Consider the following 26,123-nt stretch of genomic DNA (forward strand, 5'->3'; position numbering starts at 1 on the left):
AGGTGATTACATAACATATCAGAAATGAAGTGTTTAGGGACCTTACTGTGTGTCCTAAAGTTCATCTGATGTATGTATTCTACTTTTATCTTACAGTTATGATAGTCATAAGTGCAAGGCTGGCCCTACCATTAGGCAGAGTGAAGCATTTGCTACAGGTGGCAGATGCTGAGAGTTCTTGCCCGCCATTCCTTTCTGTTGGAGATCAAAGCTATGTGTACCACAAGCCTGCCATATGCCCCCTTAAACTGGCCTGCTGCCCTCAGGGGTAACTATCCTATTGCAAGAGTCAACTTCCAGTCCACTCATCTTCTGTACATGGAATGGGGAGGGCACCATCTTGTCATTTGCCTCAGGCAGCAAAATGTCTTAGGTCGGCCCTGCTTAAATGCTGTGTTGGAAGTTCCCCATGGCAAGAGAAGGGAGACTCATGTTTGTTGCAGGGAGGTAAACACTCTTCTCTTTGCTTTGTCGCTGCGGCTTTGCCTAGTTTGTCGTGCAGCAATGGGGCAACTACTGCAGACATCCGAGTTAACTGGGACAGTCCTGGGGTTGTGGCATGCTCTGGAGCTTACCCCACAGCAGCCTACGGCCTGAGTTGTTCATTCTTTGATCCTCAATTCATCATCTGAATGCTTAACAATCAGGGAGGAAGTTGCCCTAGTTAGTTCTGACAGCTGAAGACTTTTCACTTGTACTGCCATTGTTTTGTTTCCTCCCTTCTCCAAATGAAACTGTTAAATCAATCTTCCCTGTGTGTAATTAGTGGGAATATTATTTGTATAGGAAGATCCTATGGGGGTACAGATTTGTATTAGCAGTTCCCGTTCTAGCCTGCATGTTGGCTATCTGCAGGCTGAGCAGACAAAAGAAGGTCAGTGTATTCTTGTGACCTGGCAATTGGAATTTGTCTGAATTGTTCTTTAAACTGACCCGGGGAGTTAAGGCCAGCATTGTTGTTGTACTTCAAAACTCTGGACGTGTTTGGATCTGGCTCCCCCCACCCACTGATTCCATTTTAGTACCATGTCTAGGCAACAGCATATTGTGCCTGAGGCTGGTGGAACAAACGAAGTTGGATATCAATGGAAGAAATAAATTTCATCTTGTAAAACTGGGAAATACTTGTGTCAGACCAAATCTATCATAAGAAATCAGACAGTTCCCATTGGAAATACATAGGCTAATAAGTGTACAAGGTCATTGTCTGCCAGAGTCAAGATGCAGAGTGGGAGCAGGAGAAAATGCCGTCTTCTGCCCTCCCCAGCTAGAACGGAGAAGTTTGAACAATATATATTTAACTCCCTTTCTGGGAAATCAGAGAATATTGCTGAAACAGAGTTATGGCAAGCTTAACTAACCAGGCGTGAAGAGTGATTAAAGTGATTTCCAACATGTAACAAAGTAAGCCTGAAACAAAGAAGGGCAGTAAATTGTATCCAGGGCTGAGTTCATGCACGGCTCTTCTAGAGTATGCATTGTGGTCTGTTTTATTCTGATTATTACTGTGTCTATTTACAGGCCACTATGCATCTGCTGAAGTAAGCTGTTGTCTACCAAAGCCCATGCCCAAATAAATGAGTCTTTTAAAAAAGAATTTCAGTCAGTTAGGTAAAGATCAATTTAAAATAAATATGAAGATAAAATAGCAAGGAGGAAAGATAATAGTGAGGTGTGCCGGAATAGATGCATGGTGACAGTCTCCTCCACCTGACGTGTCACTGGGGAGGCTAGAACCACTTCTCTCTCTCTCCCCGCCCCACTTCTCTTTTAAAGCCAGCAAAATATGACTAAGATGATCTACACCTGTGGAGACTGCGCTTTAGTTCCATCCTTCCTCCAAAGTCTTTTGTGTTTTTTTTTACTGTCAGTGAAACTACAGGTAAAGCGCAGGAAGAACTATGATCTGATGATGGTGCCATGTAACTGCTTTGTAAAAACTGAATGAGCAAAACATGGCTGTTCCAGAATAATCACCTAGTGCAGACATAACCCTCGAGGGCACACTTTTGCATTCTGGACTTTTTTTTTTTACTTAAGATTTTGATTGCCCTTGAGCAGTCCAATCATATTCATGACTTAGACCTCTGCTCCTTAATAACCTCTGTGTGACCAAGTAGCTAATGCCATTTTGGAGATGTAAAAGAAGACTTTAATGAGAAACTAGTCAGCTATGAATAAATAAAAACAATTCCCATGCATAACGATGCTTCTCTGTGCAATTCGCAGAGCTAGACGTTCATTTGTTTTTCAGTAATTGGTGAAAGAGGACTAGGCATTTGGAAGCTGGCATCATTTCCAAATCCAATTCTCCACCCCACTGTTTTCGCCTCAGGTTTTAAGGGGTGTCTTCCCTCTGAGTTTCATTGATCTCCCTGCATGACCAGATGGGGAGCAGGTATTTGGCACCAGTTCCACTGGTGCCAACTCGGCAGGAGACCCAATCTTCTAAATTTAAACATTTATCTCCATCTGTGTAAGAGAGCTCGTCTCGACAGCAGCATTGATGAATGGTGTTGCCATGGGACACAGAGAAGAAAGTCTAATAATGTGTTAGGTTGAACTGCTTTCAAATAATAACTTTTTCCTGGGGTCATGTTCTCATTTCTTTACTTCATGTAATGATTTGATTTAGGGTATTGCATGCACATTACAAGCAGCTCTGCCCTTTTGAAAAGCTCTTGTGTCAAATCTCCAAACTATTTTTTTGAACTTGGAGGAACTGAAAGAACTAATTTACCGGTAGGTGTTTTAGGGGAAAACTTATTGAAGGTGCAGAATAGGGAACATATGCATACCTGCCTGGTTTGTGGCCTGTTTCTCTAAAACTCTAAAACGTGTTGCAAGACCAGACGTTGGATTCCCCATACCCCAACCCTTGCAAATAAGAGACCAATGAGGCTGGTTTTTTGGGTCAAAGCAGGCCACAACTTTATTGAATACAGATGAAAGAGGTTTGGCTTGGGCATGGGGCAATCAAAATACTTCCAGCCTGCCCACCGGAAGTGATGTGTGGTCAATCCAGACCGGGGTTCCTAAGACATCAAGTAGGGTGACCCCCACAGGGACAGTCATCTAAGGGAGTGCCTTTGTCTCTGGCCCCACCTGGGCACACGGTCATGGCCACTCCCCCCTGATTCCTTCAATGGGATACCCCAGTGTTTGGAGGGGCAGGTGGAAACTACAACCTCTCTTCCATCCAAACCAAAGGATTGCCCCAATGCCCAACCGCTCAAACGCTGGGTCCAGCCTGCTGCTTATCTGTGCTTCTGTGAGAGCTTGCCGGAGGATGCTTGCCTGTTGTCTGCCACATTTTTCCACTGCGGCTGCCCAGCAGGTGGTTTTGGTAGCCAAGAACCCAGTAGGTCAGCTGGCACAAGGGTCCGTCACCATTCTGCCTTGGTCCTCTTAAGCTGCCGATTCCAGCCTGAGTCTAACTCACTGCTTATTTCACTGTTTGTCCGTCTGCTCCTCAGCTTAGTTCCGCCTTGTCAGCCCTGATAATGGATTCATCAAATAAGTAATTTTACTCATTTTCCTATATGTTTTAATCATCTAGGGTGGACACCTCTCTTCAATGCATCCACAGGGTCACCGGAAGCAAGCTAAAGCTTTTCCCTTCATTTGGGGAATAGGATGCTGTAGAGTTCAATGGATGTCTAATCGGTTGTTGCTGCTTTACTTTGTGCCTCTTAGCTGTCTTAACCTCAGTTACCTGGGAGTAAGCCCATTGAATTCAATAGGGTTTATGTCTAAACGACTAAACAACAACAACAGACAAGGCTAGGCTCACAGCATTACTGTTTAATATTTTATTGTTGTTTTTACTGATTACAGCTGGCTGTAAAGCATTCAGTAAGCCGTAGTTGACAGCAAAGGCACCAGCTTCTCAATAAGATTGAGGGGGCTTGGTGTGACATCCTGATGGTGTACATACAATGTCATCAAACACGTGAAGTCCTGATATTACGAGGATCCAGGGAGTGGAGCCAAATGCTCTCTGAACATTGCCCAGCCCCCTCAAAAAGAACATGGTGGAGGGAAGTGCCTCAGCCCCTAGGAGCTGGAGCATGGGGGCCCAGGGGCCGGATCTGGCCCAATCACTTTCCAAGTCCAGCCTGAGGGCGGTCCGGGAATCAGCGTGTTATTACATGAGTAGAATGTGTGCTTTTATTTAAAATGCATCTCTGGGTTATTTGTGGAGCATAGAAATTCGTTCATTATTTCCCCCAAAAAATATAGTCCGGCCCCCCCACAAGGTCTGAGGGACAGTGGGCTGGCCCCCTGCTGAAAATATTTGCTGACCCCTGAGCTGGAGCCTATGGTTGACAGTTGCTGAGGACCAGCTTAGAGGTTGATGGACAGAAAGGAGGAGTAGAAATGCAACAATAAATATCTTCCAATGGGTCCAATGTGGGTATTGAGGGGCTATTTAAGCCTCACAAGAGAAGTTGTGTTGGTACGCCTCTCCAAAATGCAGTGTATCTTCTTGCAAAGTTATTTACTTACTTCTCGCACTTCATATATATCACTGGGAGTATGGGGCAATCCCCCCCCACCACATAGTAAGAGTCCAATGGGATCAGGCCAATGGCATATCTGGTCCAGCATTCTCTATTCACAGTGGCCAGTCAGATGCCTATGGAAAGCCCACAAGTGGAACAACCTGTTAGGGATATATTCTGGGCTAAACGGATAGTGAAATGGGTTAACATGCTGAGTGAAGTGGGGAAGACTTTATACCTCCAAGTACTGATTCCTTTCTTGATGACTTTTTAATCTGTGATTAATTTCTAGTGTGCTCTTTTCCCCCTCCCACTCCATTACCTGCATTTATCATCAGCCTCACATTTAACAAGTACTATTTCTATTTTATTTCATTCTCCCTGAAACTGCTTAATAAATTAGACAAATGTTAAAATTAATTATAAGATTCAGCAAACTCCTTGAACATCTAACAATAATTTTATTAAATAGTATCAATTGTCTATTCTTCATGGTTAATATAGCTTTTACCTGGGCATAAATTAGGACCCCTGTGAATTTGAGAATTTCCAATAGCAGACATTTTTTACCATCATAATGAAGAACTGAGAAAGAGAACGATTAGAAGGCAATCACCCCCTGTCAAAATTCCTTGTATTAAAACTTGAAAGGAAATAAACACATTGAAACTCAATTTTAGCTTATGCTTGATGGCTGCAGCTCTTGCATATGTGAATGGACCACCACAGATCAAGGACTTCCATGTCATCTCACATCATCTCAAACACAGTGCTTGTCAATAGATTCCTGTGTGTTATCAAATGTTGAGTAATTCATTGATGAGAAATTGGATAATGTGCATGCATGAATGAATCAACTCTCATAACTGGCCAGAATCCCCAATTCTCATTCCATCTGATAACCATAGGAGCAGACTCCTAGAGGCTGAGATCCCTTCACCTCCCAACAAGATATTTGAGGGGGCTGTCCCCCCAAATGTTGATGGGCACTGCAATTCAAATAGTGTGTGTGTGTGTGTGCAGTGTCATGTGATTGGTTATGTGGGGCAGTGTCCCCCCCCCATATTTTATTCAAGTTGGCAGCCCTGCTTGAAACACAACTGAGATAAAGTGCTTGGAATTATTTATTTCCCTTCCATTGGTCAATATTTTGAACTGGGCTTAAATTTAAATAATCTGGGTTGTACCCAAAAGTAGCTCTGCCCTAACAGAAAGTACATCCACTCATGAAAGGTGTGGCAGCTGAATTTTGTGATCTCCTCCTTACTAACTACAGAGCCCGTGCTATATCCCTTGCTGTTTATAGTTTTTGCTGGGGCATTGGGTAGGAGGGCTGGCAAATGTTAGGCCCATTGAGCAGAGTAGTTTCTGCTAGTCCAACCCTTAAATTGGAATTGGAGTGCATTGCATGGAGAAGAGACGTAGCTCAGTACTAGAGTCTAGTGTTTTAGGTTAACATTTCAACCCCCAGTATCACCAGGTTGGGCTACTTATAAACAGACCTTTATACATTCCCAGGCTTCAAAACTTCTAGGATGCCGAGATCCCCTTCATCTACCCAACTTCCAGTGTGGCAACTGCAGATACAGATTCCCCTTGTCAATCTTTAGACTGGTATAGAATAGGTCTTTTATCTGGTGGCAGCAAGAGCCTCAAATGGGGAAAGGAAGAGCAGAAGTCTCTCTTCCCCTGGTGGCAGGGGACACAGGTGGTTGAGATGTGGCCTGCCACACCCATATCATGTATATCTGAGCTACTGCAGAAGCTTCTTCAGTTGTCAGAATGAAATTAAGCATGCTCAGCTGCTCACTGAAAGACAAATTACGCTAATTTCCATTGCATATCAGTGGTTTTGGGGCTGCAGGAAAAAAAAACCACAGATTGCAAGTTGCTAGTATATCCAAGTCCCTAGCTCAAGGCTTGGAGGAGGAGAGCATTAAATAAAACAAGCAAACAAACAATATGTGGAAAGGATTTACTCATGGATGAGTAGAAACGCCTTAGAGTGTTATGAATTCAGGGGGAAAGGCCAATGTTTCATTGATATAAAAGAGACTTAGATTAGTCACAGGCATCTAAACAGTAAGACAGACCAAAGGCTTTTGCCAAACCCAGCCACTTGGAAGTGTGTGTAATCATGCCACATGCCAAGGACACAGATGCTGTTTTAGAAGGAAAGTATATTCAGATATATGGTGATTGAGCTTTTAACTTGTTGCTCAGTAAGGAGATGGGAGCAGCATGGATCAGCATTCAATGCACATCACAAATCCCACTGGCTTAATACAGATTGGTGGCTAAGTCTCACATTTTAAAATGGGATTTAACATTTCTTGGTCACTAACAGTGTGATCCATAAACCCAAACACAGTAAGAAGGCTCACTGATGTAAATGTAACATCCAAGTGTGCTGAGAGAGAGGCTGTGTGTGTGTGTGCGCGCACACATGCGTGTGTGCACGCACACGCACACACACACACAGCCTTTAAAGAACATTCAAAGCATATATTTTTTTGAAAAGTTCTTTTTAGTCAACAATTCATTAACATTTAGGAATGTGTGGGCAGGTGAGAAATACACACACGCACACAAACGCACACACACATGTGTATATATAGCCAGGTTATATATCAGCATAAGTATTCCCTCACTGGTGCAATAAATATTTGGACTGGACTGTGAGATCCTTTGTACCTTGTACTGGAAAAAAATGCATTTCTTAATGCTGAATAATATATCTCTTGCAACATACTAGAGCCTGAAAAGGGCACTAAGGGGTCTTAACCTTCTGTTTCCAGCCCTATGCAGCAGGATGCAAGATGCTTACCGGTAAATAAACCCTGACACACATTTTATCTATCCCATTTTATAAATCATAAATCTCCCAATGAAGCAGATTTCAAATCTTCCTTGGGCAACTGCTTGATAATTTCACTGCTCAATAAATGTTGCCATTAGGAAGTTTATACTAACTTCCTAAATCTTTATATTTCTTTCTTACTTGTTACAAGCTTGTTAGTTATTTGGAGACTGTTAACTTCTAAATGCTTTCACTTTTTAATACTGTAATGATTTGACTGAGGGGTGGGCATGGTTTAACAAGGGCTTTACCTTCAGAAGGTTGCAGGTTTAATCCTTGCCATCTCTGGTAAAGAATTTAAACAATGTGCAAGTGGGGAAGGTTATTGTTTTGTTTGTTATTATGTTGTGTATTTAAATGAATGAATGAATGATAACAGGACTGGGGAAATTCCTTGCATCAGACCCTGGAGAGCTGCCTAACAGTCAGAGTAGACACCAGATTAGACATAACTGGATGGACCAATGGTTCTGAATAAGGCAGCTTTGTAAGTTCATATGATAAAGTAACAGCGTTTTATCATATCCAATGATACAGTCAGGCAACAGAGAACAGGGATTCACACCTTCCACTCACTCTTATTATTTTCCTGTCAAGCCATGCCACTTTTCAGACAGGGATTTCTCATCTGACTGCCTCCCTCAAAGGCCATGTTTCCTCCATGTTTTCTGATAACTGGTCTAAATGCCCTGCTGCTTTGGTCTTAGGAATTGTGGACCAGAAACTGCGCAGCCAGAAATATTGTTCCACACATGGCTGTGCTTGGTATGATAAATTTATGCACCACTCTCAATGACCAAAGGATCCTGACATGCCCTTCAGCTGCCTCAGCCACATCCTCTCATGTCACAACTTGTAGACTCATTGTCACTGCCAAAGTATGTTCATCTCTCTCTCTCATCTCTCTCTCTCTCTCTCTCTCTCTCTCTCTCTCTCTCTCTCTCTCTCTCTCTCTCTCTCATCTCTCTCTCTCTCTCTCTCTCTCTCTCTCTCTCTCTCTCTCTCTCTCATCTCTCTCTCTCTCTCTCATCTATCTATCTATCTATCTATCTATCTATCATCTATCTATCTATCTATCATCTATCTATCTATCTATCTATCTATCTATCTATCTATCTATCTATCTATCTATCATCTATCTATCTATCTATTCTAATTAATCTTGTATATGCTTGTATGTGGATTGAAGATTAGGGTATAATTAGAATAGAGGGAGGGGTGTGTGTGTGTGTTCATGTTCTCCTTTCCTTCTTCCTTTGTCTTCCCCTCTTTTATTGTTTCTCTTTCTTTTCTTTTTAGATTTCATTTGTTCTAGATCTAATTTTACTGTATTGTGAAAACTTAAATAAATAATGATGATGATAATAATAATAATAATAAATCTTGCATGCGCTTGATGATATTTCTGGCACTGGAAACCTGTGGATTGGCACTGGAAACTTGTGGATTGGCTAGATTTATAAGTCAGCAATCATTCCTATCACGTGAGACGCTAGCACATCTTGTCTGTCCCATATCCTGCAAAGGCAAAGTCATCACAAGGGATTACATTCATTTGGAGAAGGCTACATGGGAGCTTCTTCTGTTTCCACTTTAGCATTTAATTGCAAACCAAATATTCAGGACAAATCTCCTGGGTGGGGAGCAGAATTGTGTTGGCATCACAACTTAGATTGTGCGAAAGACTGGGCCTTTCTAATGTATTGCTTCTGTGGTTCTTCTGCCATAATCAGTACATGAACTAAGTTCACTTCTCAATAGTTTGGGTTAAAAGTTTGCTTGCTCAATCCCACACAAACCTCTCCATGAGAGGTCCTTTCCTTGATTCCCCCTCTCTCAAAGGTTAGGCATAGAGCAGTTGCATTATAGATCTTTTTGGTGGTGGCACCCCAGCTTCAGAACATTCTCCCCTGGGACTGAACTTTAGGCATTCATTCACCCAGACTTTTAGTGACTAGGAAATTTGATGCTGCTGCTTTATTGTTATTGTTTAACTGGTGTTTTGCTTAATTGTGTTATTTTCGTAGCTTATATTTGTTATTTTGTTGCTTTAACTGGTTTTTTAAAGCCACAAATTAGAAATATATTTTATAAAGTGAGGTATAAGAAAATGATTTTTTAATGACCTTGGATTCCACCATTCACTTCAAGCATACACAAGAGGACTAGCTTTTACATTTCCTGCTGCATGCCTGAAGGCTTCTGACATGTACAGGGCAAGGAAGGTGCTAAGTCTTCACTGCTACACTGTCTTGGAGCTTGCCTGGGGCTCTCTTTAGGCCATGCTACACTGTCATCTTCCAAGCCTGAGGCCTCTGGTTATTTTCCAAATGGGCCTAAAACCCTGCCACAATATGTCATACCCTTGTTCAGTCTCCCAGAAAGCTTCCCCTCCCTGATTAGCACCCGGTGTAAAATTGGTGGCATCCCCAGTAGAGTCATGCCATTGTACCACACATGCAGGCTTGTTCATTGATCTGAAAGAATAACAATCCCCTCTCGTCTTTATTATCAACCCCAAGGATCAGAATCCCCATTTTGCACCCAAACATGCTTTAAAGAATCATAGAATTGCAGAGTTGGAAGGGACCCCGAGGGTCATCTAGTCCAACCCCCTGCAATGCAGGAATCTCAGCTAAAGCATCTATGACAGATGGCCATCCAACCTCTGCTTAAAAACCTCCAAGGAAGGAAAGTCCACAACCTCCCAAGGGAGTCAGTGTCAGAATGTTCTTCCTGATGTTTATTCAGAGGTGGAATCTAGACGCATATAAAAAATGCTGTGGAAATGCTTTTTAAAAAAGTTTTTAAAAATATATATTGAATTTGCCATAAGCTCACCATCACCATCTAGTGTCAAATTTGTAAAAACACACTTAAAACATTATATTTGCAGCCATATAGCCAAGTCCGGAAACTCATTCTTTATAACTTAAAAGAAAAAAGCCTTTCACACCCATCCTTGTTGTGGTTATAAAAGTGTTCCTAAAAGGTACTTTGTGTTGTTGTTTAGTCATTTAGTCATGTCCGATTCTTTGTGACCCCATGGACCAGAGCATGCCAGGCACTCCTGTCTTCCACTGCCTCCTGCAGTTTGGTCAGACTCATGTTCGTAGCTTCGAGAACACTGTCCAACCATCTCGTCCTCTGTTGTCCCTTTCTCCTTGTGCTCTCAATCTTTCTCAACATCTCCCTTTCCAGGGAGTTTTCTCTTCTCACGTGGTGGCCAAAGTATTGGAGCCTCAGCTTCAGGATCTGTACTTCCAATGAGCACTCAGGGCTGATTTCCTTAAGAATGGATAGGTTTGATCTTCTTGCGGTCCATGGGACTCTCAAGAGTCTCCTCCAGCACCATAATTCAAAAGCATCAATTCTTTGGCGATCAGCCTTCTTTATGGTCCAGCTCTCACTTCCATACATCACTACTGGGAAAACCATAGCTTTAACTATATGGACCTTTGTTGGCAAGGTGTTGTCTCTGCTTTTTAAGACGCTGTCTAGATTTGTCATTGCTTTTCTCCCAAGAAGCAGGCGTCTTTTAATTTCGTGACTGCTGTCACCATCTGCAGTGATCATGGAGCCCAAGAAAGTAAAAGGTGCTTAGGTAGTAACTAATCTTAATCTGTGCGGACCAAATCCTCTTTCCATGTGGAAGCCTGTTTTTTATCTGCATCTTGAAACAACCTTCCCACAGATGTATTTTACGATATTTCCTGGACCTCCTTTTAATAGTCTCTTTGTCTGTTTCAGCATTGTTCTATCATGATTTTCATTGCATTTTAAATTGGGGCAATAAATTGGGCTCTTATTGAGCATCCACCAAAGGATGGCAGAAGGTATCTGCGTTTAAATCTCAAGGACTGCAGCAGCTCTGTCCTTCAGGAATTGCACTGCAATGTCAGGGTGAGCTAAGATGGAGAACTGAATGTGCCTGACTGCTTTGGGGGAATCCTTTAGATGTTCGAGAGCAGCCTCACCTCTGTCAGTGCTTAGTCCAAAATCATATAGCTTTGGACAATGCATTCCCAAGCCTCTTGCATGAGTTTCATGTGCATCTGACTAACTACAGAGCACATCTTCCTCTGTAGTCCAAAATATGTAAACTATTTTGTTGAGAGCACTGAGAAAACTGGTTGCATCCATGTGTGCTGCAGCTTCCACCAGTATCACACACAGGTCTGGTTTATAACTGTCTTATCTTTTGCCTTTTCCTTTAGAAAGTTGTTTGCTCCATTACCATTTGCTTTTGCCTTAGGATTCCCATTTGCATGGATTTTGAAGAAGACAAGAAGGAGCTAGGAGCTGCAACTGAATGAGAGTGTGTTTTGACTAGTGTTTTTGCACTCGGTCTAAAATTACTGAGCAGTTGTGTCATCTTCTAACGTACATGTTCCTTATATCCAGTGCTATTTTTCTAGCAAAAGAGGTGCTAGAACTCACCACGAACTCCTCCTCTGCTCTCTTATAATGGCAATGGCACCCATCTAAGAGATGCTGGAACCAAGTTCCAGTGAGTTCTGGCTGAAAAAAGCCCTGCTTAAGTTAAAAGCTTTGCTTTCATTTTTTTTAATAGAAAGCTGAAGATTCAGGCAAGTGGTCTGGAGTATCCCTGGAGGCAGGGGGAGGGGGAAGCTTCTGCAACCATCTGATCCCTTTTCAGCCTTGAAGTGCACGCCTCTATTGCAGTTTTTAAGGCTGTCTTATTTCATAAATGTGTTTGATTTCACTATTTGGAAATACGGAGCTAGGCTTTAGAAAACAAATGGATGTGACATGCTGTTATTGTTCTCTCTCTCTCTCTCTCTCTCTCTCTCTCTCTCTCTCTCTCTCTCTCTCTCATATATGTGATTGTCTCTTGCCAGTGAAGCTCATTTTGACGTCTGAAGTACATTGTCATGAATTTAATACATGGGATTAGGGGTGGGGTAGTGGAAACTGTGAGCAGTATTCATATGATTTAAGTAAAACTGCTCTGTTCAGTAGCTTCAAACATTAAATGGCTTGCAATACATTTACTAGAGGAAAGTGAGAGGGTCTAAATTCTATGGAATTTCCCTTTCAGGGATACATATGCTGCAACCTGTGTATTACAGTGGCCCTGCCAAAGGGTAGTATATTTTAGGAGGGAAATGCAAACAAAAATGTGTATAATTTAAATGCAGTTGAAGTTGGGGGGGAAAGAACTGTGAAAGGGACAGGGTGGACCACAGTGTATACCATCTTGACAGCTTCTGAGACTTTCAGACAGAGAAGAAGTGGTATGGATTATGTTTATTTATTAATGAGCTGGTTGCGTGGAAAGTTGAGGATTAAATTTGGTGAAATGTGAAGGGTGGGTGACGCTGGGAGAGTGGGAGTGTTGGGGGGATGTATATTATATATTTATTCAATTCCCCCCCCAGGGGTTTGATTTTCACCCTCTGCACGCAGCTCCAGTGAGGCGGAGTTGTTTATTACTGGGGTCCAGATGTCAGACAGCAATGTTCAAGGCCATGTTAGTGAGGAATGTGTGCATGTTTTTCTCAGGCGAAGTGTTACTCAAGAGGTATCAGAAAGAAATGTTTCAAAATACCTGAAGAAGTATACCTGAAGGAGCGTCTCCACCCCCACCGGTCTGCCCGGAAACTGAGGTCCAGTGCCGAGGGCCTTCTGGCGGTTCCCTCGCTGCGAGAAGCCAAGTTACAGGGAACCAGGCAGAGGGCCTTCTCAGCAGGGGCGTCGCAACGGGGGCGGGTGGGGGGCGGGTCACCCCCTAGCTCCACTCTGTGGGGGCCACCGCCCCCGAACCTCCACCGCTGCCGACATGGCCACAGCCATCAAGGAGAGGCCCCAATGTTGCTGGCTGCCACTCTGTTGAGTGGCATGCGAGCAGCCAACAGAGCCCCTCGCCTCGCCCCTCCCAGGATCGCCCCTCCCAGGATCCGTCGTGGGGGCGTCCGCAGCGCGCATGCATCGTGCCGTGCATCGTGACTGCTGTGCCTCCCTCCTCCCTGCATGGAAAGAAAGCGGCTTTCCGTGCAGGGAGAAGGGGCACATGGGGCTGCTGTGTCTCCCTCTTCCCTTCTCCCTGCATGGAAAGGTTTGTCACGGGGGTGTCTGTAGCGCGCATGCATTGTGACGTGCGACACATGTGCGCTATGGATGCCCCCCCCTCGGGAGGGTGCCTCGAGTTTGCCACCCTGGGTGGCCAGGAGGCTAGCTACGCACTACTAAAAGGGAAGCTTTTAATGTTTAATAGATTATTGCATTTTAATATTCTGTTGGAAGCCACCTAGAGTGGCTGGGGAATTTGTATTGAATTTCTATTAATTTGGTGACAATTCCTTAAAAATTATGGAAAATCAATAAAAAACAATTGGCAAAAAATGCTTTGTTTGAGCTTGTTGTAGGTTGTGCACATAGTTCTAAATCGTGGCCTGGTGTTTCATGTAAACAAATGATGGCCATTGCACTTTGCTAATGGAGACTATCCAAAAGAATGTGATTTGTGCAAAAACCAGGGTAGCGAAATATGTGAATAAAAGGAAAGGAGAGCATCTGCAATTCCTAAATTCCAGGCAAAGGCTAGAATAGGAAAAAAAAATACATCTTTCCAATTTATGGACCATGCTTCACCCTAATGTTCTTGCAGAACAGGCCGCCCACATGAGTGTTTGGACAATTGTAGATGGGGAGGAGTTCCACAGAAAACAGTGTGGAATGGATTTATGTGAAACTGATATGGAATGGAAATAGGTTGGTCTGTCCAAGTGGAACTGGCATTATTTTGGTAGGGTAGGGGATAGAGTGTTTTGCCCAAAGTGAAACCCTTGCCATCTGGGGTCTAGATCTTTCTAATATGTCCAAGTACAGAATATTCTGGGAATGTTCATTCACCCACTTCCAAGGTAGGGTGCAGTAGGGTATTGTTAACATAGCTTAGTAGTGGGGGGGGGAGTTATGAGCTAGTAATTCCTGATACAAAGCTCATCTCAGCCATGAATTCACGCTGTGGCCTTAAGCAAGTCACAATCTTGCATCTCCAAGACCACATTATAGCATAAAGGCAGTAATGCTAACCTGCTTTACAGGATTGTTATGGAGAGAGTTTATGTGAAGCACTTTTGAGCACTTAGGAAAATTACTCTATGAATAAACTTAAGTTATTTTTAGCAAAAAGAGCAACAAGAAGGTATGTGTATATTTATCACAGGAAATCCATTAATAGGTTTGTTGCATACACAGTCCTATATGCAAAGAGTGGACTCATTGACTCATTCTCTGAGCGTGGACTCTTTGAGTGAGTCAAAACAATGTCATTCATGCGTAAAATAGATGCTAGTGGTCTTGGAGGAACTCCACGTTTTGCAGAAGTACATTAAAAATGCTATGAAAGAAAACAACCCTAAATGTGGGAGAAAACAAAAGCAGCTCAATGAGGAATGAATGTACTTGGTGGGTACTGGATGTTGGATGAGTGAGCAAGGAGACTTGGGTTGAATGGAATATCTCAGACGGTGACATGACTGGCTAGCTGGAACCCTGAACAGGAACACTCCGTTGCACAAAATTTCAGTGCCAGTCCTATTTGTATAAGGTAGAGACACAAATCCTGTCTCAGAGTACCGGTAATTACTTCCACCTCTGGGTGTTCTGGCAAATACGAAACAGATTTTTAAAAATTGTACTTCAGTACAATTTAGAACAAACACTATACTTCTAAGCTATGATACTTTCTAATTCTCTAGTCAGTATTATAGACTTTGCTTAATACATATTAGCATTATTTTGAGGGGAAACCGACCAGTGCGTTTGTTGACCACTTGATGGCATCGCTACGTTGTATGGGAACTGTACTGCTGCCTCCTGTAACACATCTCTGTACTTCTTTGGTGAGAGAGCACATTCAGAATTTAGAGTGCCAGAATAGGAAGGCAGCTATTTATTAATAAAGTCCAGTAAATGAAATGAAAGCTTGAGGCCTCATTTTCCAAATCTTATTCTCTTTCCCTAGTTTACTACTAAGTACAGTATTCTTACTTATTCTATTCGCCTGTATAAAAACCAGTGGAACAGCCATTTAGATTTCCTTCCTCTGCTTTTAATTTAGAGACAGAATTTGCCATTTTCATATTTTCTTTGCTTGCTGCATATTGCCTCATTTCAAAACAGCAGCAGGTGTGCCCCATTCCTTCTTGGGGAAGCCTACAGTGTCCTCCTGAGCTCGTTGGAGGAATACACTTGCAGGACATGGCTGAACATCTGCAATGTCAAGGACAGGTCAGACTGTTTTAAGTGCTTTTGGGGTCCCCAGAGAGAGACTGAACTGAGCTCCTGTATTAAACAAAACCCAAAAAGAACAGTGTTTCCAACATCTGGCTGCCAGAGGCATCTGGGAAACTTACTAGCAGCGCACGCAGACAGCATCGCATGTCTCCAGCATTTAGGATTCAGAGGTGCAATGCCTCTGAAGACAGAGGCTCCATATAGCTCTCACATGTAAACAGCTCAGGGTAGCCAATGTGGCTGGACTTAGTCACGGGACTCCCAGCTTTCATCAGCTCCTTCCAGCATGGCCAAAGTCTAGGGATGATGGGAGTTGTAGTCCAACAACTTCTGGAGAGCACCATATTTCTTGTGTGTATTTGGTGGCAGTGGCCGTCCCTGTTTTCGAGAGATTATGATCGTACAAGACATTACAAGGTATATAGAAATGTATCTTGACTGGGAAGAAAGAGAACCTATGAACAAGATAGTTGGTGTTGTTGGTTGTTTTTTTTTTGGCAGGGGTGCAAAGTTGGATAGATAACTCATGTGCTAATGCCTTGCTCACAATGCATGCACATTGCTGAATTTCTTTATGTTGGGTTAGTGTAGACTTGATGACTGGCAGCAGAATGTGTAGTTTGGCTCTGTTGAAAATGGTGCAAAAATTGATCAATGGTAGCCCGTTCACATAGGCAGATAGATAATCTCTGAATGTTATGATCATCAGGTTATGAGCACGGCTATTGGAAGCAACTCTTAATGACTCGCAGCTGAGTGAGTGGAAAGACATTGCATCTGAGGTGAATGTGAGGCAAATATATAATACCTGTCTCTAGTAGTACAGTAGTAAGGTTGGCAAGGGTCCATTCTTCACACTTGATTTTGCAGACATTTAAATGATGGGTGGCCATGCATGTGTGAAACAACTTTAAGGTTAAATTCTCTTTGTTCATTTCTATATGGGAAGGCATAATGCATTTTCTGCCGGGTTTGTATACTTGTTTCCTAAAACTAAGAAAGATCATTTGCTTTAGCCAAGAAGCACTAATGACATGCTGAGCTGTCTGTGGAATGTTATGTTTGCGGGCTTACATGATACTTTTGAATTGTTCTGTGGGCCATTAAATCAGTCCGGCCATTTCCTTGATTGACCTATAAGGACACACTGGAGAATTATGTGACAAAATTGCCATGAGGAGATGCTTCACAGCTTTTGGGTCATAGTTAGCAAAAAACAAAAAAAGAAATCCTCTCTTTCTTTCACGGTTTTACTCCTGAGTCATATTGAGTAACAGTGATCTGTGTTCCAGAAGCAGATACCAGAAAGAATGTGAGAGGTTTGATTTCAGCTTTTGAAAGGGTACAAAGCAAAACATTTCTCAGATATACAAGACTAATCTAAAACAAAATACATTAAAAAGTGGTTTCAGGGCCTGCTTCTGAGTCTGGCATCCTTCAGCAGATGCCAGGATCCCAGCACCACTTATGCCTGATTTATACCTGATCTGACCTGCTTGATCCCCACCCCCACCCCCCGACCAGCACTCCAAGCATCATCATCTTAATTTCTCAGAATATCCCAACTTAGTATTGTTTGGGGCATTGTGGGAAACTAAAATGGTGGTTAGACCCAGGGGCCCATTACTTACTTGGAATGCTGCTGCTCCATTTAAATGGAAAAACTATCACATGGTTGATGGACGAACTTTACTGTTCAGATTGCTTCTTTCAGGGTTCAGCAGGAGATAATATTTACCTTTATTTTCTATTTTGATGACTTTTATCATATCTATAAAACATCTGTTTATGAAAATCGAAGTTTGCCATTTTGGGGGGAGGGCGGGGCTGGGAGTGGCATGAAAGTCATCAGGCTTTCCTGGGGCACAAAATAGCCTGTCACTGTGTACGGTTTCATTATGCATTCCTACCACACCAACACACACACCCCAGCCTCTTGGGATTATTAGAATATTAAACTGTATGCAGGGATGGCCACATCATTTCATTTTCACATGTAGCTTGTCTCATATATGTCAGGGTTACGTTCCCGACAACCACCTTAATTCCACATGCATCCCCCACTTCGAGATGACTGACTGAAGTATGCAAAAGAGGAGCCCTCCTTCGTGTCTCATGTGATGGATTTTTAAGCCATTGTGCTGGCAGTATTCCTGACAGTAGTCGACTTTGCATTGTACATTTTGTGTGCTAGATGTGCTGGATATGACTTGCCGACGTTTTTCTTTTAGTTATCCGAGTGTCTTGGCCTACATGTGTATGAAATATGACATTTCTGTCAATTGTGGAAGGATCCTAACCACTTTGATACCACCATGAAAGAGTAGGTCATTGAGTGAGGGCCAGGAATCCTTCTATACCACTTTCTTTAGTTTCCCCCCTTCCATTTAAGCCTACCCCACATGAATATGCAATCTTACTTCATATTCACTCGCTTTGTTGGCATGGCAGAGATTTTCAGATGCAGTAGCATCCTCTTGTTCCCTTTCTGTCACTCCTGTCAAGCAGCCTCATATACATCTCTTTTTTCTTCTTTTTAACAATTCAGGTCATTAGCTGAGGCAAAGAGAGGGAATTGCTATGGATGTGTCCTTTTGAAAGTTCTTAAGCCTTAATTAAACATACAACTGGTTGGCCTTTTGACTTGATGCATTTTGATCTCTTGGCTAATCAGGGCACTTAAAGAAATCACCATTACTTTAATGGGCTCAGCTTAGAAAACCAATCAAAACAGCAGCTCCAGTGAACACTTGAGTCATTCATAGCAACGGGGCTGTCAAGCATTGTTTTGTATTTTTAAAGGAAGCTTATAAGAATCTTATCTACTGATGAACATACAAATGTAAAGCTGTCATCATGGAGCCCCCATTGGAGGATCTGTAGTGCAGCATCACAGTCCTGGATTTGCATGAGCAAAAGTGGTTGGGAAGGTGAAAATGAGCTTAGTAATTTCATGGGGTGGGAAGAGGAGAGGCATAATGTGGGTGGGGGAATGCAAGGAGGTTGGTGAGTACCGCAAACAGAGGTGCAGCCCCATGTTGTGTAATAAAAAAGGATGTTTGAACACACATCATTTTTAATGCCAATTCCTGGATGCCATTCTGTCAGCAATCAGAGCCCAGGGAAATTAAGGGGTATGGTATGTTTCCCATGGTAGGAAGCCTTAGTTTTCAGTGGAGGATGTCATTGGGCTGCATATGTTTATACTTGGATATTTTTTAGGGTATGTGTAAACTGCTTTAGTTCACTGGAATGGGTTGGTTGAATATTTGCCTGCATCATTTAGAAGATTGAAGGCAAAAGCCTAAACCCAAGCATGGAGAACAACCCCCTTAATGATTCCAAAGAAACCTGCAACCTGATCCTAGCCATGTTCACTTGAAAGTAAGGTGAGCAAATATCCTACTTTATAGAGGAGAGTCCTCTATTTGAAGTGTTCTCTGGTCCAAGTCTGGTTTAAAGATTAAGACCTATAAGAAGTGGGCAGGGGCTTTGGTCTGTGTGCCTGCTCACAGGTGTGTCCAGGTACTAACTGTTCAAGGGCAACTACAAGGTCCCTGACCTCTCCTTATAGTTCTTAATCTTTCAACCAGGTATGAACCAGAAGATCCTTCAAATAGAGGACTTTTTGTCTTCAACAATTAGTACCTGAACACCCCTACAGATCCCTTGGTCATTCTCCCCTGCTATGGTGGAATGTATTCGACTCCTATTTAAATTATAGTAATGATTTCCAAATTTGCATATGTAAATATTATGCAAATGTGTGCCATATTTTTTGTGATGGGTTTCCTCTTTTTTGAGGGAATACATAGGCGGCCACCCTATTAATTAAGGCCCATTAATTTCAGTGGGATGTGTTTCCAAGTAAATATTATTTATACTTAAAAGCAAGAAAAATAATCTTATGCATGTTCACTGAAGCATAGGACCTACTGTGTCCAACAGGGCTTACTCCCAGGGATGTGTGCATCGGATACAGACATGAAAAAATATAATTATGCTCTGTATTACAGCTACACTTTTTATCATAGCCAACATAAACTAGAGAAGGCATAGGTTCCAGTGATTTAGTTTTTATCCATACAACTTTTCTGGAATGGAAACTTTCATTTGCAAAGGCAAAGAAAAATACATTTCCTGGTCTATTTCTGGTTTATGAAGATAACCTTTATGATGCAAAAGTCTTCAGCCAGTCTGCTTGGAACAAAGCATCAACAGAAGCCAGGGCTCCACAATCATGCAAATGTCTGGGTGTGTGTGGTCTGAAGCCTTTTTTTATCAGCAGTGAAATGCCAACTTCCAGTGCACACTTTTAGACTAGAAATATCAGGTGTTTCCACCCTGGATGGGGAAGCTTGCATGATCTGAAGTTTTGTTCTGTTTTTGTGAAAACTACCTTAGTAATGAGGCTAAGCTATTTTAACGTACCCAGATGAAATGACATTTGCACTGTATATGTGCATATTTTAATCAGAGAGGGAAAGAATATGACACTGGGCCCTTCTACATGTAAGGGTTATCTGTCTATCTATCCTTAAGGTTTTCATAGAATCATAGAATTGTAGAGTTGGAAGAGACCCTGAGGATCATGTAGTCCGTCCCTCTGCAATGCAGGAATACGCAGTTGTCCCATACAAGGATCGAACTTGCAACCTTGGCATTATCAGCACCATGTTCTAACTAATTGATCTCTCTCTCTCTCTCTGAAACACTACAATTTGATGGTATTAAGTTGACCTCTATGCTCATTATTTTGTGTTAGGATACAGGAGTCTTAATATTAATTCTAATCTATTTCACTCCACTACCCAGATGATTAAAACACTTTTTACAAACCTAGGAAGGCTGAATATTTCACTAAGCCGTGTTAATGTTCCAGGATTTTTGAATTCCTTGTATAGCTCTTGCAAACCTTACTTGCTGTGGTAGAATAGCACACAGCCAGTTGAGTCTTGTGCCAAGTGTCTGCCGCTGTGAAATGGAATCCTTACAAATGTTGCCAAATTTCCCTTCCGTTTCCTATTATGTTTGTTTGCTGCTTAGCTAAACTGCTTTAGGAGTTTTAGCTTCAAGAACAAAAAAGTCAGGGTTGCCATTTCTATGAGAGGGAGGGGAGGTGCGAAGGGATTTCAAGAGGGAGCAAAATTTTCAGTACGCTTCAAATAACTGCTATCAGATGTTTTCAAAACTGAATTGGAAGAAGGCATGCATTTTCAGAGTGTTCTAGACATTTTTCTTTTCATTATTAGCACTTTTATTAGGGTTTTTCAGGAAACATTATATCCCAAATGAGTATAATATGAAGTCACAAACTGGATTGCAACTACAGCATTGTTAATCTCACAATTTCCTATTGCATGTGTCCTTTTGAAAGTTCTTAAGCCTTAAACAACATGTCCTATAAAGGTAGGGCCAAGCTATGCATTAAGTTAAAAATGTAGTTTCTTTATCTGTGCTTGTTTTTAAGACTTTAAATAAATAGTAGCCCAAGGGGTCCTGATTGTGACTGTGCTGTAGGGAAGGGGTTAACTATTTTCTCTCACACAACACAAATCCAAGTGCTATGTGGCACACAAATGAAGCTGCCCTTGGTAAAACTAAAAATGGGGCATTTCCTTTTGCTTATATCTTGCATTTGTCTCTTCTCTTTTTATACTGTTTGAGAGCAGGAAGATATGATGGAATAAAATAGCCCTTTAAAGCAGCCACCTTCCAGAGTTACTTGATATTGTTATGATGATGCTATTGTGCTCTGTCAAGCAAGGAAGAAACCATCTTCCTGGGCTTTGTCTAGCTTGCTTGCTTAATGGACTTTGGCTGGTGGCTATAAGCTATTGGAATCTTCTGGACATAACCAGCAGTCAGGGCGAGAGTTTGAATCAGTGTTCTGGCTGCACTTGTGTGTGGCAGAGGAAGGGAACAAAAAGCAGTTTAAATTTGGGCCACAAAAAGAAACCGTACTGATATTCTGCATCTGGCTTAGGAAATCAGCAATACTGTACTGTTGGTGTTTTGAAGGTGAGCGATGTCTGTCTGGTTAGCTTCTACCACTTCCTCCACCAGGGATGGAGAAGTAATTTGATTCAGTAGGCATTCAAAGGCTAAATCTGTCAGATTTGCACCAAACAAACTCCAAAACATAAAACCATTCCTCACACCTTATGCTGAACTTACACCTGCTTCCATCCTATTTTTGCCCTGACTTAATCTTTGGACAGCAATATCTTGGCAATTCACATGGTTCTTTGGGGAAGGTTTGGTACCCTTCAGCGTCTGCCTTTGCAGTTAATCTGAGATGACACCAGTGCCAGGTGATCTCTCTTAGTGATTTGTGGGTTCCCCCGCTTCCTTTTTTGGTCTCAGCCTTGCTATACTTTTCTCTTTTATCCTCCCATATTCCCTCTCCAACTGAGACTCAATAAATTACCTGTGTGGCATGCTAAGCTTTCTCCGGCAGAGAGCCTGGGAAATCAAATCTGTTCCCAAACCTAGACCTCCCATTTGAAAGTAAAGTGTTTTTTTTTTGTGTGTGTAGCTAAATCAGGTCACCTCCTTTGGAGGCAAAGAAGAGGAAAATCATATCCCTATAATTAACAAGGAGTAAATTTAGATAATGCAGCCAGCATAAATTCATGGGAAGGGTCAAGAAGGAAATTATTTTGCAAGCAGGCCATCTCTCCCTGTACTGCACAGCTTTACTGTGATCTAACCTTCCGAAAGGAGCCATTGGGTTTTCCTCATCTACTATTGACCTAATCTCAATATCTTCTTTTTTCCCATTTTTGTTTTTGAAATACTCTTATGTAGCTTTGTTAAATGTAATTTTATTTATTTAATTGCTAATGGGCTGAATCTGGAGCATGGGTTGTTCAGTGGCGCTCAGTGGATTCTTTTGGGAAACTGGTGGCTCTCCATGCTTTTCCTTTTCAATTCTTGCTCTTTCTAAGGTGGGACGTAATTGTGCTTCGACAGTAGTAAACTGTCCCATTGGTCCAATAGCCAGAGGGGGAGTGTTGGCGCTGGGGCTGGATGCAAGAACTGAACAATGGAAAAGAAAGGAAAAACAATCAAAATCCAAGATCATAATATGATTCCATAGTTATCAGGTGGCCCCAAATATGTGGTCTCAGACATCCTAGAACTTCAGAACAATAAATGTTTTGTTGAATATAGGCAAGTTTTCTAGCAAATTGGTGCCACAATTATGCATCAGACCTTAAAGCTCTTCACCTAAGGTTCACTTGTTTGGGATATCAGGTCATTTACTCCTATTCCCTCAGAGTTGTTTCCAAAGTATTCAATACAATTCTAACATTTCAGAACAGAGATGCCCAACTTCTTCATGTTCTGTTTCCCAGAGAATATTCTGTGGGCTTGAGAAACATTTTCCCACACAAACTGACCTCACGGATGGTCAGTCTTAGTAATAAATTTGGTACCATATATCAGTAAGGCAGGGTAGCCGACGTGGTGTTTTCAAGATCTTGCTGGACTACAACTCCCATCAATCAAACCATTGACTAAGCTGGCTGACACAGGACTTTTAGTCCCAGTCATCTGGATGGTACTATATTGGCTCCCTCCGGAATAAGGTACTCCTCACAGTTATGGGGGGGGGCCACTTAGCCATAGCCAGGACATTGCATTCAAAATCTGAAGAAAGATGTAATGATAAAGTGTGAACTATCTATTTGGAAACATTTTCCTCAAAATAAACATTATATTATTTCAATTTGATAAGTAAATAAAACTAACCTTGTTTTCCATCTGTAAAAGAGAAATTGTGAAGTGATTTATCACACCTTGACCAATATTTTTTGGGCAGTACTGAAGCATCGTCATTCAGGGCATACATACTCTTCTTTAGTAGAACCTTTTTGATCTTTCTCTGAAATCTAAAAAAGGGGGGAGATCGAAACTGAAAATACATGATTCTTTTTGCATTAAGAACAAAAAAACTCTACACATTCATGCTGCCTTTGTTCTGAAGGAAGTAATAACCGATTCATTTTAACAAGCTACCAAAATGTTCAGAATTTGTTCAACAGTCAATCTTAGGCCTTCAAAAGTGTTCTTCTTTTCCATCTTTTTAAGTGTCATACATGGTGTTGTTGTTTAATGCTCAAGATTCAGTTCTCCATGCTACATTCTAGACATGTTTGGAGGACATTCCTTTTAAAAGGAATGCAAAGCCCAGCACAGGCTTTTTAATCCTGGGGTATGATTGTTAAAAGTTGTTGAGCTTTTTTTTTGGGGGGGGGGGAAGAGGGAACTGCTCACCTGTAAAAACAATGCAGCGGGGAAAAAACTAGTTTTTTTTCTGACTCATTGGGAATATTTAGCCCTAAGGAGTAACAGAGGAGTGGAGGGGGGATTTTGCTCCATTGCTTTTCACTGCCACTGATCGAGAAGGACTGGTATACAGTAGGTATACATTTGGGGCCCCCCAGAATTTAGCGCCCATGTGCCCCGCACCCCTTGCACCCCGGGTAAATACGGCCCTATGTTGGATACAACCATTTATTCTCTAGATATTTTGAGACCTCTTGCAACTTGGGCACATTCCTAGTTTGCTTGCTGGTAAATCCAGCCCACCCTAGATCAGCCACTGTTGTTTCATACAAAGTTCTGAAAACAAATTGTATAGGTCTTTTAAAGTCTGCTGAGTAGACTAGCTTAAGTTTAGCAACAGAACCTTACAAGTAAATGAATTTGCTTCAAAAAAAATACTCTTAAGGCGGTTGATGCCAAATTTTATCTGCAAATTTGCTGGTTGGTTATTGAATATTTTTAGATTTGTATATGATATTCCTTGATAGCTGATTTCATTATATGATATTTGCTAATAGTTGATGTCATGGTAGTATTTAATAAATGATATGTAATGGCATTTTATAAGTGATAATAACATGGCTACAAAGCAGTTGTATTTAGTATCTGACAGCATTTGATGGTTTATATGCAGCTGTCGACTGACAGCTGATAGGAAATCAGATTTCATGTGTGATACTTGACAAAACATTTAAACAAACCTAAAGCACCTGATTTCGGAGGCTGAATGTATATATTCAGAATGTAAAACTAAATAGTGCAGTCAAAATATCACATTCAAAGTTGGTGAAGAGAAAAACGGTCAGATGTCTAGTATTTGCTAATATTAATTTCACTTCTGAAAAGCAGCATGTGCCCTCTATGCAGTGCTATTTTTCTAGGAAAAAAAGATGTCAGGACTCACCATGAATACCTTCCTTGTTCTTTTATAATGGCGATGGTGTCCACCTGAGAAGTGATGAAACTAAGTTCCCATGAATTCTGGCTGAAAAACCTCTGTGCCTCAGCAGGTTCACTTTTTCAGTAGATGTGACTTGGCCACAGCTTTGTAGATTTTCATGTGCCTGTTTCTTTTTCTCCTCAGCCTGTGACCTGATGACCCTGGGGATATTAGCTTTAGTCACCTCCACCGGATGTGCTTCTGCCAATGCCCTGCAGTCTTTGACAGATGCCATGCACATCCCCCACCTCTTCGTACAGCGCAACACAGGAGGGTCCCCACGGACAGCTTGCCACCTAAATCCTAGCCTTGAGGAGGATGAATACACGCTAGCAGCCAGGCCGCCTGTTCGCCTCAATGATGTTATGCTGAAGCTAGTCACCGAATTGCGATGGCAGAAATTTATAGTGTTCTATGACAGCGATTATGGTAAGTGCAATGAATCATTTCAGAAACATCCCCTGAGTCTCCATTTCTTTGAATGTTCTGTATCCTCTCTTTCCGCTGAAGAAAATAGACCAAAGACATGTTTTGGTATGGTACTTTGGGTTTTTTGTGTAACCAATGGGGAAAACGTTTTGAATGGACACACTTTTTTCTTTCTTTCTTGCTTTTCTTTGAGTGAAAGGTTGCTGTGAAAACTAATTTTCAGCCAGACTGCAAGTTGCTTAGCAACACCTTATCAAGACAGCTGAAGTTTGATTCATCTCACAATTTTTCAGTAAAATATTAATAAACTGTTGACACTGATTGGCAGGGTTCATATACTGTATGCAAGGCAGTACACAACAAGAGTTCCTAAACCAGTCCTCTGTGATCTGCTTCTTTTCAAGTCTCTGTGTTGCTTGCTTTAAAAATTAATTTTCCGTATTGCCACATGTGTAATTTATTTCTTTACAGCATTTCCCTTACTTCTCCTTTCTGGACTGGATAGCATTGCAACCTATTCCTCACATGATAGGATTAGCATTTCCTCTGTGTCATAGGTACAGTCCACATGAAGAATTTATTTCTGGTGTGAAACTTCAGGTTTGATCTCTGTTGCCATGCTGAAGTGTTTGGAGAGCAGAAACTTCTGACCTGAGGTCCAAACTAAATGAGATGTCGTTCATGTAATAATGAGCCATTTTAGCTTGTGGCTTTAAAAAAAGTGAGTAGAAGGCACAGAGAGGGAGTAATCCAAATCAGAACCCAGGAGACTTTAACCTTTTTACCTCTC

The 26,123-nt window shown here is 41.8% G+C and overlaps 1 long non-coding RNA gene across 1 annotated transcript; it reads right to left on the reverse strand.

Annotated features, from left to right (window-relative positions):
* Window positions 1–20,863: 20,863 nt before the first annotated feature.
* LOC148685605 (uncharacterized) lies at window positions 20,864–25,280 on the reverse strand. The gene is made up of 3 exons (XR_015950159.1): window positions 24,869–25,280; window positions 23,389–23,521; window positions 20,864–22,671 (listed from the first exon to the last, which is right to left on the reverse strand). It is a non-coding gene; the product is annotated as an uncharacterized LOC148685605 (long non-coding RNA).
* Window positions 25,281–26,123: the final 843 nt, after the last annotated feature.

Source organism: Zootoca vivipara, chromosome 5, assembly GCF_965207765.1.
Source record: "Zootoca vivipara chromosome 5, rZooViv2.hap1.1, whole genome shotgun sequence".
NCBI classification, from domain to species: domain Eukaryota; kingdom Metazoa; phylum Chordata; class Lepidosauria; order Squamata; family Lacertidae; genus Zootoca; species Zootoca vivipara.